This window comes from Alligator mississippiensis, chromosome 1, assembly GCF_030867095.1.
Source record: "Alligator mississippiensis isolate rAllMis1 chromosome 1, rAllMis1, whole genome shotgun sequence".
NCBI classification, from domain to species: domain Eukaryota; kingdom Metazoa; phylum Chordata; order Crocodylia; family Alligatoridae; genus Alligator; species Alligator mississippiensis.
Window position 1 is genome coordinate 471970664 of NC_081824.1, and position 16065 is coordinate 471986728.

The 16065-nt window shown below is 50.9% G+C and overlaps 1 pseudogene; it reads right to left on the minus strand.

Annotated features, from left to right (window-relative positions):
* Window positions 1-1335: 1335 nt before the first annotated feature.
* Window positions 1336-1435, minus strand: LOC132247957 (U2 spliceosomal RNA; annotated as a pseudogene).
* Window positions 1436-16065: the final 14630 nt, after the last annotated feature.

Below are 16065 nucleotides of genomic sequence, written 5' to 3' on the forward strand. Positions count from 1 at the left end.
AAACTCCTCATAAGCTTTCCTGTTCCAAAAAGTTAACCCCCACACTTTATAATTTTCATGCGCGATCACAACACTCAGATCCCGCGGGTTTAAGCCAATGTCTCTAAACAACACTTTTTCCATAAACTCAGTCCTCGTGAGCCGAGTTGCTCCTTCAAAGCCCTCCTTCAGTAGAAAAACTTTTGCTCGTAGTTTCACTTGCCTTTGGGGGTCTTCCTTGCTCCACCATGGCTCCTGCTGCTCATCCTCTGACTCAGCCGCTCTCCTCTTCTCCTCCGACGTCTCTCCTCCACCTATCGTCGCCTGCTCCCGGTGATTCCCTTTCTCATCTGCCGCCAGCTCTCGCTCCTTCCAGCTGCTCTCGTCCTGCTTCTGCTTCCGTCCCGCCACCACCGTCGTCCACATGCTCTGCTCCCTTTCGATCAGCTCGCCATTCTCCCACACCATCTCCGTTTGAGGCTCCATGGCTCCTCTCTCGATCTGCTCCACCGTCGCCTGCTGCTCTGCTCTCATCTGCTTCGCAGCACCACTGCTGTCGCTACTCGATCTCCATTTTCCTCCTGGGGCTGGGAGGCTCGGCCCAGCTGCCGCTGCTTCGCTTCTGCCGCCGCCGCAGCAGGAGCCTCACCAAGAGACCAGATTGACTTTTATTAGTAGATGGTAAGGATGGTAAATCCAAAAAAAAAAAAAAAAAAAGATGACAAAGCCGATAGGGAAATACAGAACGCCCGGGCGAGGGACTAACAATAGAAGGATGGGGGTGAGGTTGGGAACGCAACTAGGTTACATGCGATACAAAGTTAGCCAACTAAGCCCGAGGGTAAGGGGAGAGGGGAGTGGGGAAGGGGAGGGAGGGGGAGGTTTGCGACGCTGAGAGAGAAAGAGGATAGAAACACACATACCCGAGACAATGCTCCGCAATGGTGGAAAAAGTGGTCCGAAGATGAAGTGTCTCAGTCTAGATATAGTCTATCGCGGGGGTCCTCTTCGGGTGGCGCTGGGTCGTCGTCCGTTGTTGATGAGTCCTCTTGAAGCAAGGTCTGTCTGTTGCAGAGGGGGGCGGTTCAGGTGGCCCCTCTGTGTCCGGTCTGGCGGCTGTTCTTCTGGTGGGGTCCGTGTACTGGCGGTGGCCCATGATGTGTTCCTACACTTGATCTTAGCCAAAAGGCCGAGAAGCGATACCGTGAGCCCCTCGGAAACCTTAGGGCCTCGGTTCCTGCCTCGGCTGTAATCTGCATACTCATCTGCATATTCATCTGCATATCTGACCTCGCCTTCGAAGCAGCCATTTCACTCTGTGTCACTGTCTCCTCCGTCTCTTGCGCTGCGCTGCTCATGGGTTTCTAAAGACCCCGCATGACTAGCACATCAGTTTTTACACTGAAAACAGCCGATACTACACTTGATCTGAGCCTTCAAGAGGCCGAGAAGCGATACCGTGAGCCCCTCGGAAACCTTGGGGCCTCCATGGGCAGCCCCCCCAAACACACCGCAAGCTGCCACGGAGGCCCCTCCGCTCACAGTCGTCACCTGCAGCTTCTGGCACCAGAAACCCACACGGAAAAGTCCTTCCGCAATATCTCGTGCCCAACAGGTCCAAAGCACCACCCCCCAACCCCCCCACGTAGCCCAATGGCCCCCCCATTCATGCCCTCTCAACACTGCCCTGCCTCTCGCCCCTCCTCGCTGGCCATGAGAGGAGAGATGATTTGCTCAAAGCCTGAGCGAGCGCGATGACGACAGCATCTCGCGGGGCGTTCCTCCAGCCCTGCTCTCCCCGCCAGCAGCAGCACAGCAACAGCAGCAGCAGCAGCAAGCCCCTGAGCAGAGACGGGTACACTGGGAGCCCTTGTCAAAGGGGCGGGGATCAAAAGGGCAGCTGCTGATCCCTGAGGGGGAACAGGCTCTAATCCCCGAGGGGCAATGCGCTTCACTGGTCGGTGCCACCGTGCTTAGTGGCAGAGCGGGAATGTACTTCAGTTGTGCTTGAACACTGTTAATCACTGAGTGTGAGCCCACCCGGTTGTATTTGAACAGGAACACCCTTAATTGTTGCCTGTGAGACTGTGATTGTGCTTCAGTTGTGCTTGAACACCCGTTAATCACTGAATGTGAGCCCACCCACCGGTATAATGGGAACACCCTTAATTGTTGCCTGTGAGAGTGTGATTGTGTTTCAGATGTGCTTGAACACCCGTTGATCACTGAGTGTGAGCCCACCCACCAGTATTTGAACTGGAACACCCTTAATTGTTGCCTGTGAGACTGTGATTGTGCTTCAGTTGTGCTTGAACACCCGTTAATCACTGTGTGTGAACCCACCCGGTTGTATTTGAACAGAAACACCCTTAATTGTTTCCTGGGACAGTGTGATTGTGCTTCAGTTGTGCTTGAACACCCATTAATCACTGAGTGTGAGCCCACCCACTGGTATTTGAACGGGAACACCCTTAATTGTTGCCTGTGAGAGTGTGATTGTGCTTCAGTTGTGCTTGAACACCCGTTAATCACTGAGTGTAAGCCCACCCACCAGTATTTGAATGCGAACACCCTTAATTGTTGCCTGTGAGAGTGTGAGTGTCTGCAGTTGTGATTGAACACCTGTTAATCACTGAGCGCGAACCCACCCACCGGTAGTGGAACAGGAACACCCTTAATTGTTGCCTGTGAAGGAGCTGCGGACGACCGAAACAGAGCAAAACCTTCCTTTCCGGTTTCGGCTGCGGCGCCTCTCCTTTGCTTCGTCTTAGTTGTTCTCAGCTAGCTCACAGCTAACAACTAGAACAGGCTTGCACGTGATTGCGCTTCACTGTTTCTGTGCACACGCTTAATTGTGTGTCAGTGGACATCCCTGTTGCGTGAAAATGCACTTAATCGTACAGAGCGAACGCTGAGCAAACACGCTTAACGGCTGTGCAGGCACGAGCCGAAAACGACTTGAAGGTGGCAGCTCCTTTCCAGGTTGGGGCGCAGAGCCTCTGCTTTGCCTCATTTGAGGCGTTCTCAGCGTGCTCGCACCCCGCCGTCCCAACGGAGCTGCTGCTCCCCTTTGGAAAAGGCCCCTTTCCTCTCGGCTGTCACGAGCAGCCTCTGGGCCCAGCAACCTGGGGAGAAATCCCTCTCGCAACACCGCCCTCGGCACTGGCGTCTCCCTCGCTCATGTATCCCAAAGATTCCTGCCCCCTCAGCGCTTCCCTGCCTCTCGCCTCCTGGCTGGCTGTGTGAGGAGAGAAGACGAGACCGAGACAGAGACAGAGACACGCAGGATCTGCGTGAAGGCAGTGCAACGCCCCAACGTGATGACGACATCCTGACTTGAACCCTCCCCTGGCGAGGGGATGTGCCTCTGGCCGCCCGCCCTCTCCTCTGCCCGGCCCTACTTCCTCCAGGAGCACGCGCGACACGAGCAGGGGACCGACCCCACGCAGGGACCCTGCGCTTACTGGAAGGCGGTGTCAACACAGTGCGCATTAAATACAAAGCTGGAACTGACAGTCAGAAGTCTTCAACGGGACAGGAGGCTGTCAGTCTCCCTGTACGCTGCAAATACCGCAGCACTGCCAGCACGGTAAGCGGGGCCCGTGAAATGCCCAGCGCTGTCAGCGATAACACCAGTTCAGAAACTGGCTTTTGGGGTCCTTGAAGGTTCGCGGAACTCGTCAGTTCAGGACCTGCCAGCAAACGTCACAACCACAGCAACAAAAATAACAACAATTCACAGATTCATAGAAGTTAGGGTCGCAAGGGACCTCAATAGATCATCAAGTCCGACCCCCTGCCTAGGCAGGAAAGAGTGCTGGGTCTAGATGACCCCAGCTAGATGCCTATCCAACCTCTTCTTGAAGACCCCCAGGGTAGGGGAGAGCACCACCTCCCTTGGGAGCCCGTTCCAGACCTTGGCCACTTGAACTGTGAAGTTCTTCCTAATGTCCAGTCTAAATCTGCTCTCTGCTAGCTTGTGGCCATTGTTTCTTGTAACCCCCGGAGACGCCTTGGTGAGTAAAGCCTCACCAATTCCCTTCTGTGCCCCCGTGATGACCTTATAGGCAGCCGCAAGGTCGCCTCTCAACCTTCTCTTGCGGAGGCTGAAAAGGTCCAGGTTCTCTAGTCTCGCCTCGTAGGGCTTCGTCTGCAAGCCCTTAACCATACGAGTGGCCCTTCTCTGGACGCTCTCCAGGTTATCCACGTCCCTCTTGAAGTGCGGCGCCCAAAACTGCACGCAGTACTCCAACTGCAGTCTGACCAGCGCCCAATAGAGGGGAAGTATCACCTCCTTGGGTCTGTTCGTCATGCATCTGCTGATGCACGATAAAGTGCCGTTAGCTTTTCTGATGGCTTCGTCACACTGCCGGCTCACGATCATCCTGGAGTCCACTAGGACTCCGAGATCCCTTTCTGCTTCCGTGCCACCCAGCAGGTCATTCCCTAGGCAGTAGGTGTGCTGGACATTTTTCCTCCATAGGTGCAGCACTTTGCATTTCTCCTTGTTGAACTGCATCCTGTTGTTTTCTGCCCACTTGTCCAACCTGTCCAGGTCTGCTTGCAGCTGTTCCCTGCCCTCCGGCGTGTCTACTTCTCCCCATAGCTTTGTGTCATCCACAAACTTGGACAGAGTACACTTCACTCCCTCATCCAAGTCGCTGATGAAGAGGTTAAAGAGTATCGGTCCTAGGACCGAGCCCTGCGGGACCCCACTGCCCACACCCTTCCAGGTCGAAACCGACCCATCCACCACGACTCTCTGGGTGCGACCCTCTAGCCAACTCGCCACCCACCGGACCGTGCAGTCATCCAAGTCACAGCCTCTTAACTTGTTCACCAGTATGGGGTGGGATACCGTATCGAAGGCCTTCCTGAAGTCTAAGTAAACGATGTCAACCCCTCCTCCTGAGTCCAGGCGTTTTGTAACCTGGTCATAAAAAGAGACTAGATTAGTCAGGCACGATCTGCCTGCCACGAACCCGTGCTGGTTTCTCCTCAGCAGAATTTTTCCTGCTGGGCTCTCACAAATGTGAGCCTTGATAATTTTTTCAAAGACTTTGCCAAGGATGGAGGTGAGACTGACTTGCCTATAGTTGCCAGTATAGTATTGCGGGGCTGGTATTAATACTGCGTGACGTCAAAGTGAACACCTTGTTATACGTTCAAAAAAGTCGCACCTTCCTGTATCCTATAGAGAAGCGCTGACCACCCTCTTATCTGCTGAGCACAAATCGAGACAGAAAAATCTGGTCTCCCCAAAAGTCAAGGCCCAATTCAGAAATAGGGAAAAAAACAAAAAAGCTACAAAAAGTCTATGGTATAAATAAAAGTACGAGGCCTAAGGAGATGAGGTGTAAGAGGTGCTTCTGAACAACTGGACAGCCCTGCTGGAAAACACGATACGTTTCTGAAAGTCTTTTAAAAACACAATGCACATATTAAGTAATCAACAGCACCCATTTCTAAGGCGCAGCTTCGTCAGGTAACCAGAGTATGAGCATCCACCGCACTCTGATATGCCGTGGCATCAGGTTTCACTCTGGCCTGCAGGCCTAAGGGCCTGCCTTTTGTCGCCGCCGAGAGCCACAGCGCGGGGTTCGGGGCCTTAGGAGCCCTAGTCGGTGGGCAGGTACTTGTGACGCTTGGAGAGGAATCAGGTACTGACACGTTTTGGTTAAGCAAAAAGATTGTTTACTTACACTGCTCGTACAGCGCAGGTCAGAAGCTTGCTTCAATTACAGTTGTAAACTAAACTTGAGTCGGGCAGAAATTACAAAGTTTCTTTGGTCGGTCTGCAGAAGTGTTCGGGGTGTTCAGGCCGGCAGTCGTCTTACGTCTCGGGTGGGGGTGTGCTAGGCCCCCTTGGGTCGGTGACGGGGAGTCCTTAGTGGTTGATCAGGCCGTTAAGTTCTTCTCTAAGACACACGCAGTGTTTGCTAGGCTCCACAGCGTGCTCAGAGCTCTCCACGAGGTGTGTGTGGAGTTCTCCAACTTGGGCGGAAACTGCTTCAACCTCTTCTACGGCTAGCAAGCCAATCGCTGTCCGCCAGGTAGGAATGATTTAGAACAGTCCAATAGTGGGGTACGAATTTACATAAGATTGGCGGGCACTTTTTCTAGGTCATTAATATATAGTCACTGGGCTCTGGAGTTTTCCACTCGTGACCTACTTACATGACCTACTTACAAAATGATTGACAGACTGTGCCCTCTCTATCAAACTATGGGATTTTCCACTGTACTATAGGCATATGAACAATGGGTTCTGACACCTTCAGCCTGCTCCTTTAAGGATCCGGGCAGGGAGAGGAACTGGCCGCGCTAGCCTGGATTCAGGGGAGATTTGCAGTGCAGATCTGCCCTTCCTAGATTCACTAAACCAGGGATGCATCAGCTTTCGTAAGCAGCAGCTTGCTTCGTCGGATGCTGAGATGCAGCTGGAGGAAGCAATGATGCTAAACCGAAAGCACGGATTGGAATACCAAAGGGTAGTGTAGTAAAAATGTCTCATGATCCCTTTTCTTTTCCCTATACAGGGCCTCACAGCTGAACTGTGAGATGTTTCTTCTTTCCTCCTGCAGTAGATAAGCAGTGTCATAATAAGAAACAGTCCAGGCAACGCTCGCTTTGAGATAAGGTTCAAAGCTTCTTGTTAGAACACAGATTAATGCTTGTTTTGCACATACATTTTGAAAACATCGTACTCGCTCATTGCCCTAGAGTTACACCAAGACACGGGGTTACTAAGGGGCCCACAGTTCAGAACGCAGGCGGTAGGCCTGTTGCCGCAGTTGCGTTTTAGGACTACGCGTGTACTAAACTTTGCAGAAAAATGTAACCAATCACATTGGAATCTTTTGTTCAGGTTAGCTATAAAAATGAAACCTCGGGCACAGCTCAGGGTCGACTTTGCTTTGAGCATTGAGCTCCACTGTCAACCTGTTTGCACAAACAATAAACTCGAGTTGGACCCAGCCTGAGTGTGTGACTCTCTCCTTGAGGTAAATTGGACAAGCCTCCAGGGGCACGAAACTGGCAGTTTGTGCAACAACAGTGCTGACAGGCGCGTGATCAGATGGCCTCAGCCAACCAGAGGCTACATGAAGCGTGTGACTGCAAGGCCGGCAGTCACAGGCTCCTGACTGAAAATCAGCAGCACATTCTAATTGGCTCACTAGTTTATAAAAGGGACACAACTCCAGAGCTTGGGGGGGTCCACACGACAGTCGGAGAGGCCTGATCACCCTTTCCAGGATCCCACGTCCCCTAGGTCGAATGTATACTCGATACCCGAACAGAGCGAGCTCTCGTGTGGCAGTTGTTGTTGTTGTTGTCGTTATTGCAATCGCTTTCCGACTGTAACATCACAAACAGTTGTTAAAGAGTTTTCTGTCTTCCTGCGCAAGTTGTAAGTAAAACTTCATTTTGCTATACCATCTTCATTTGGGTCAGTGTCCCTTTCGTCCCCGGCCTGATCGTACTGGAGGGGTGGTTATTCACCCGCCGCAGTTTACCACATGGCGTCACGGACAGGATCTCCGGGGAAAAGGGAGAATGAGGAGTGCACTGACCAATCAGTCCGGCATTGCCCGTGGCGAAATCACCACAGGCCCCCAACCACAAATTCCGATGACTTATGGGCCCATGTGGCGTACCATCAGGCCCAGCAAGATGGGAGGATCGGCAGCCATGTTTCGATCCGCCCGACTGAAAACACCGGGGGGCCACTCAAAGAGCGGGTCGTTACCGGCCTCACTCACGCAGCCCTGGGGTGTCTCCTCGCTAGCCCTGCGGTCCTATACCGATCACCCGATACGGCCGCGGAGGTACAACTCAATCGGGTCAAATCCACCGACACAAGCAATCGTACCCCTGCAAAAGAGTATGCCAAATGTATTAAATATCTAAAAGAGGGTGGCGGCTGCAACACATCTCCTGACAAATTCAGGTGCCCTAACCTCAGCCCCGGAGGCACTGAAAATGAGATCCTGACAGGACTCCGGGAGAGCCTTGAAACCAACGGGCGGGAGGCTACGAAATGGGGAGCAAAGAAGTGGAATAAGGGCAAGATAATTAATGTTTTATTTCGCACGGTGACCACCCTGTTGCAACACGCGGCGAACCAAGCCAGCATGGTGGAGACACTGGCTAGGACAGCTGCAGATCAGAGCGCCACACAATCCAAAATGCCACTCCAAGATGGCGCCGCTGAAGAAAAAGAAGGAGTGGCTAAAGCGTCCGAGGCGCAAAATCCCAATGCAGGTGCAGTGAGTGAAAACCCCCTAGGGGAGGGCCTGCGCACTGAAGCGGGAGGGGCGAGTGAAATCACAGAAACGGGAGTGGCAGAGGAGACTCCAACAACCCCGCCTGAGGGACCACCCCCGTACAGCACCCCGCGCCTATACCCTGCCCTCCCTGCGGAGGCAAGCGCACCTGCTCTACAGGTAAACCCTGTAGCGCTGATCAAAACTGTCACTGATGGCACAGCAACCAGCACACTCACCACCTTTTGCACCCGCACTAGGGGGGAGCTTCAGGAACTAATGAAAGAAACCCGGATAAATCCGGGTGAAACACCGGTAATATGGCAAGGGCTCCTGATACTAGAACACGGGGCGGATCTGGTAGACCTCGAGGAATGCATGGCACTCATGCGCCAACCCGCGTGGAGTGGCGGAGCGTGCAGTGATACAACCAAGATACTGCGCAACCGAGCCTGGCCAATTCCTTTGTGTGCTGCCACGATCCCAGCATTGATGGCCCAAGCCCATGCCTGGCATGCGGGTCCACCGGGTAACCCCACAGCCACACAACTTTTGTATGCCATAGCGGGAGCAAGCTATTTAAATTGGGACCCCGGGAGGTACCCGTTGAATTTAACTCCTTATCAGGCGAATAATTATTGGCCTCATCGTTGGTGTCACGACCCTGGCGCTGTCCCCATGTCCATGTCAGCAGTAGAGGCCTGCGTGGAAATTTACGGGGGTAATAACACACCCATGTTTCGCTTGCTGCTACATCCATTGGTGGGAGGCCCAATAGGGAACGTCCTAAGCAGTTTAGGAAAACTCACTACGGCACACAAGACAGAAACCACATCTGCCCCACCATCGGAAGCATGGGCGGCAGAACCCTGGGGATCCCCACCTAATAAACCTCGAACTAACTACCCACCGCGTGGACCACCACCAAATCGTACCCCCGAAGAACGCGCTAGGTTCGGGTTTTTGTTAAGCAAAAGTGGTCTAGAAAAGGACCAACTCCGCAGATTAGGGGATGAAGGGCAGAAAATACTAGCACTTCGTCTAGGCTTTAGGCCAAGACCACAAGAGTACGATAAGGGAAAAAACGAGTAGCGGCCGCCAAACCAGGAACCGACGGCCGACCCTTCAATGATGAACGCCCACATGTCACCCTCAACGTTAGCACACCCGGAGGCTCCGATGCAACACCGACACGCTTTTTACTCGACACGAGAGCCCAAGTAAATGTAATAAAGCCCGAAGTCCCACATATTAAAACATCAAGAACTATCTTTGTACAGGGTTTAAACGCTACGGCTACTACAACCTTAGTAAAGTTCAAGATTGGTACTAGAGTTTTACACGGGGTCCAAGGGGGCATCAATATTCTAGGAATCCCGGAGATAAAAGCTTTACATCTCAAAAACGAGATTCTCCTCGTACTGCCGCTGTCCGTCACCCAAGAGGATAAACATCAGCCCACTTTAACAAACCCGGCCCCATGGCGCTATCAACCGATTCCAACGCGCTCTACACTTAAGAATCAAGTCCAGGCCCTACTACACGACTTAAACCAACGAGGTTGCATCAACCCGATAAGATCATCTACCTATCTTTTGGCGGGATGGGGTATTCCCAAGCTGGGGAAACTAACCGAAGCCCGGTTGGTGGTAGACTACCGGCAAGTGAACCGCCGGTGTAAACCACTCCAAATGCCCGCGGCCCAAACAATAACTGAAGTCTTAAATGGTATAATCGAGACACAAAGAGGCGGAGAATGGTGGGCCATCACTTTAGATTTAAAAGATATGTTTTATTCAATCCCCATAAATGATCCACAAGGGGTCCTTAATATGTGTATAAGCGGCGAAATGTATAAATGGGAAGTTTGCCCTCAAGGTTACCGTAACGCAGCGGCATTAGCGACAGTGGCGATGAACAACACCCTTAAGCGCTTCACACATTTCCATCCATGGGCCGAGGACGTAAAAATCTGGTCCTACGTTGACAACATTGCCATCATGGGAGATCACTGTGCGACGGTCCACAACACCGCCGAGAAGTTAAAAGACCACTTAAGCAATGAGGGATGGACAATAAATACGACCAAATCTATGAAGGAACCGTCCTCAGATATCATCTTTTTAGGGACACGATTCGCAGGTCAGTACCAATGGGGGACGGCACACAACTCCACACCTAAACTTGAGTCCCGACCCATAACTCAACCGGACTTCCAGGGCCTTTTAGGCCAACTAAATTGGTTCCGTCATTACATAACGCCACCACACTTAAAAGTCGTACAATGATTGCAACAACAAATTCGGAAAAAAACCCAGCGAAGGGAACCTTGGAATGACCGAGATCAACGGGCCTTAGAAGCGGTTCTCAACGAAGTTAAGAACACACGCTTGATCGCACCACCTGCTAGCACCCCGTTAATAATTCATGTGGGCTTTACCAGCGAACACATCTGGTTCACAGCCAAGGACCCGGTGACGGAGCAGCCTGCATTCACCGGTCACCGCACACTACAGGCCAACCAACATCGGTATGGTTGTCTAGCAAAAGTTATGCTTGCGACCCAATTGGCAGAACATCTGTCGATGTCTCCAGGTACCCTTGTTGCACCAGGAGGTTCTATGCTGGCCTTACTCAACCCTGGCCAGAGTCACCCTGAGTATCAAGGAACACAAAAGATTTGGAGCACGACCGTTCTGCGGTTTCAATACTATTGGTCAGCGTGGCAAGTCATCGACGGGGAACTGCCCCCCGACGATGAGGATGAAAAACTCAGTATACCTCGGCTATATGGGACTACATCACTAGCCTGGATAGCCTCTGACGGTACATCCCGCAATGGCAGCGTGTATGGCTTTTACTGTGACCCCTGTAAGAACGCCGATCTCCGCTCATCCTCCTCAGATGAGTCGGTACAAGCAGCTGAATTACGGGGATTCCATCTAGCACTCACACACGCTCGAGACCATCACGATGGAACGCTTCCGGTTCCTGCCATCGCCATGGACTCAGAGTGCATATATCGAATCGTCACCGGAGCAGCACAAGCAACGGAGCATCAACCCATCTGGGAAGACATTAAAGATACTTTGCAACGGTTCTCCACACCACCCTTAGTTAAACATACACGCTCTCACCGACCCGATACAGATCCCGTACATGCCATCATCGACCGCCTATTAGCCCATCAAGGACCACCAAGTGAAATAGGCATATTGCAATTAAACCTGACAAATGTGGCAGATGATCAGCCATTGCTGAAATGGCTCCATGATTTCTGGGGGCACCCAGGTGCCGAAAGGGCACGGACTCGCTGGAAGCAACACAGTGATAAAGGACCAAGTTTGCAGCGATGGAAGGAGATAACCCAAGCATGCCCAGCTTGCGCTAAGGAGAAACCAACACATCACAAACACACGCAGGGTGTCTTTGACCCCGCACACTTCACACCGGGAAAGGTGTGGCAAGTGGATCTGCTTGGACCGCTCCCGGGATCAAGACCACCGAACAAAGGACTAGCGATCGTGGACTTGGGAACTCACCAACTTCTGGTCCTCCCAGCAAGGAAAACTACCGCTTCCACAGTTCAGGGATGCTTGCAGCTCGCTTTTGCTCATTGGCAAGTGCCCCATGTTATACACACTGATGGAGGACCACCTTTTAACTCAAAAGCTATAGAGCGACTTGCGGCAGAACATAACATTCAGTGGCATCACCACTTGCCCTATCATCCACAGTCCAGTGGCGTTGTGGAACGTCATATAGGATTGTATAAGGAGCAGTTAAGATTAAAAGGAAATGGGTCATATAAAAATTGGACCAAACATAACACCGAGGTACTGATCTCAATGAATGCTACAAAGACGCTATGGGAAGAACGCACCCCAGCACCACGCCCACCTTGGAAGCCATGTTATTCTCCTCACGAAGCAGTGTGGCTAACTGTCCCTACAGCCACCTCTAAACATCCGTCCCCAGCACAGGGTGTTATAATTAGGGCCGGAGATTACCCTAATACTTATTTTGTTTCCCTCGAAGCAGTCACACCCACACGCATCGTCTTAGCCCATCACAATTGGCTAAGCCGACAGGGCACACCCTTCCCGTGTATAATACAATTTATAATGCATCACTGACAGATCATGAGTTTCGGGGTTTTTTAGCTTTCTCCGGTGGTGACAACATGTCACGAGGCGACCTCTTCATCATCAGTCTACTCGTGTTCACGACCAAAGCGGCTACAGAGACAAGTGACCCCGATGATCCTCTGCAGCGAAACTCCGTGTTGCAGCTAATAGAAATCTGGGCCAACGCGACTGGACCCCATCCCGAGGGTGTGACGACTTGTATACCAAAACCAAGTGCAATCAACGGGAATGTGTTAATTACGTATGTCGCTCCCCTTGACATCACCTGATGGTTCCGCGAGGTACAAGGGCCATTGTGTGGGACCTTTATCTGTAGAACCAATGGCCCCATATCTTGCCCGGGTTGTCAGGTAGTGTCTTTTCCCGACCACACAATCACAAGAGGGGAAAAAATGGCGGCGTACTACTGGCCAACAGGTCCTGTAACAAAGAAAAATATCACAAGCTTAAACTGTAGGAGTTGGGGACTAGGGAGTCATAAAGTAGAACCAATTGACTGTCATCACATTCCATGGGGGGCGCGAAAGTGGGGCACAGACGACGATCGGGTCCAAACCTTGCCATGGTCAGCACGGCAATACTCACCTTCGTGGTTCTTGTTTCTCAATAGTACCCCGATGCGGAAAGGGGGATGGGATCTTAACAAAGGAGTAAATCTGACAGAATTTCATGGTAATCACCCACTGTTAAGTGCATTTTTCCCCCTTAGACAAGCGGAAGTACGCTATTTTGAAAACCGTAATTTGTCCCATCCTTACTGCACACCCAGGGTACAAGCATTGTGGTGTAGAAGACATAATTTGCCAACTAACGCACCCCGCGGTCTTATGTGGGCGTGTGATGACGGGTTATTATATACGGCTTTACCCGTTGATTTCGATGGCGCTTGTTTTATAGCGAGCGTGGAACTGTGCCCACCTCTCACCGCCAATACCTCCAACCCGTACACCCCATGGGTTCGGCATTCTGATTCTAGACAGAGGCGCACTACAACCATCTGGTCGAAAATGACTTATGGTGAGCGGGTGGCGAAACGAATCGAATGGCAAGTAGAAGGCCTGTTCGTATGGTGGGTGGGAATAATGAAAGCCCGTGAAGCCGTTGTCCGCCTAGCTAAAGAGGTAGAAGTAGGGTTCAATGCCACTAACGAAGCCTTGACCTTAATGAATAGGCAGTTACAAGAAACATCACAAATGACCCTACAAAATAGGCTTGCTTTAGACGCCATGTTAGTGCATAATGGAGGAGTATGCAAGTATCTAAACTTATCCACCGAATATTGCTGCATATCTATCCCGAATATTACAGTTCCTTTAATGTCCCAACTCGAGTTAATTTGAAAAGCGGCTAAAGGCGCTAATGCCATAGCTAGTATCAGCAAAGGCTGGCTTGCAGACCTTTTTTCAGGATTTGGTTGGGACTTCTCTTCACTAGCCATGCATATAATCGCTCCGCTGTTAACCCTGCTAATACCCTTATTAGGCATTTTGCTGTGTGTTTGTATTGGTTGTTGTATTTTGAATGCAGTTAAACGTCGAGTAATGACGCTTTCGACCTTCGTGTATACCCAACTGCCTAATGTAAATGAAGAAAAAATAGAACTCGAGGGTGTTTAATCTGACATTTGGTCAAGGGGGCATGTCTGAATAAAAAGGTGACCAAACGCCAGTCCACATGCCACACCAATGTAAAGCACGAGAGCAAGTTATGCTTGGAGTGTGAAAACCTCATGATCGCAGTGCTGACAGGCGCGTGATCAGATGGCCTCAGCCAATCAGAGGCTACATGAAGCGTGTGACTGCAAGGCCGGCAGTCACAGGCTCCTGACTGAAAATCAGCAGCACATTCTAGTTGGCTCACTAGTTTATAAAAGGGACACAACTCCAGAGCTTGGGGGGGTCCACACGACAGTTGGAGAGGCCTGATCACCCTTTCCAGGATCCCACGTCCCCTAGGTCGAATGTATACTCGATACCCGAACAGAGTGAGCTCTCGTGTGGCAGCTAGTGTTGTTGTTGTCATTATTGCAATCGCTTTCCGACTGTAACATCGCAAACAGTTGTTAAAGAGTTTTCTGTCTTCCTGCGCAAGTTACAAGTAAAACTTCATTTTGCTATACCATCTTCATTTGGGTCAGTGTCCCTTTCGTCCCCGGCCTGATCGTACTGGAGGGGTAGTTATTCACCCGCCGCAGTTTACCGCAGAACCTTGTCTGCCTATATCCTTAGACCAACGCGGCTACAACCTAAACCCCCTAAAGCTGATTCTTTAACTCTTCTCACCTTCTTGCCCTAAAAGGCCATAAGGCATCTAAAGAAAAGCTACAACTTTGTCTCCCTCATGTCCACTATTTGGGTCATGATATTTCTGCTATGCCTCTATAGTCAAGCCACTGCAAAACCTGACTCTTGTTAATACCTCTGAGCCTTTGCCCTGGACTTCAAAAGCCGAAGCCGCTTTTGCCTCTATTAAACAAGCTCTGTCGCAAGCTCCTGCCCTAGGCCTTCCTGATTATACTAAACCATTTATTCTTTTTTATCATGAAAAAGACGGATTTGCACTTGCTGTGCACATGGAGACAAGCACCGTCCCATTGCTTATTATAGCTCTGCTCTTGACCCAGTTGCAGCCGGACTTCCTCCATGTCTTCGTGCTGTAGCTGCAGCTGCTATTACTGTTGAACTGTCCTGTACCCCTGTATTAGGTTCTCCCCTTACTGTTGCTGTCCCACATGCTGTAGCAGCCCTTTTACTAAAAAGTAAAACTCAACACCTTTCAAATGCTAGATTGACTAAGTATGACAGTTTGCTTCTTTCTGCTGGAAATATTACTTTAACTAGATGCCCTGTTTTAAACCCTGCCTCCCTGTTGCCTACTCCTTTAGATGGTGAACCCCACGATTGTATTGTTGTTACTGCCCACCTAACAATGCCCCGCACTGATCTAAAGGACACCCCCTTGCAAAACCCAAATCTAGTATTTTATGTTGATGGGTCATGTCAAAGAAACTCAAAAGGTTCTCTTGTTGCAGGATATGCAGTATGTTCCCAATATGATGTTATAGAAAGCCATCACTTGCCCAATGTGTATTCAGCTCAAGTTGTTGAGCTTGTGGCGCTTACCAGGGCTTGCACCCTAGCCTCTGGTACCTCTGTTAATATTTACACTGATTCTGGCTATGCCTTTGGTATTGTACAGGATTATCGTCAACTTTGGAAGCAACGAGGCTTCCTCATGTCAAGAAGTGCCAAAATTAGTAACGGGCCATATGTAAAGGCCTTGTTCAATGCTTTACAGTTACCTTCTGCTGTTGCTATTATTAAATGCCAAGCTCCCCACAAACCTTATGATAATGTTACATGTAAAAATGCTCTGGCAGACTCCGCTGCCAAAGCTGTGGCTATTTCCACTCCTCAGGCTACACCTGTGTTTTTGTCGATCTCATTTAACCAGTCTCCATTGGCAAGTCTTCATGACGTTGCCCTCCTCCAAGATCAGGCTCCAGAACCAGAAAAATATATGTGGAGACTGGCTGGGTGTTTGTTACACCCTGACCATTTGTGGCGCTCCCCGGACGGCCGCCTGGTTGCCCCAACGGTCCTTCTTCCCTATCTTGCTCGCATGCACCACGGCATAGCACACGTGAGCAAAGCGGGGATGATAGAAGCTGT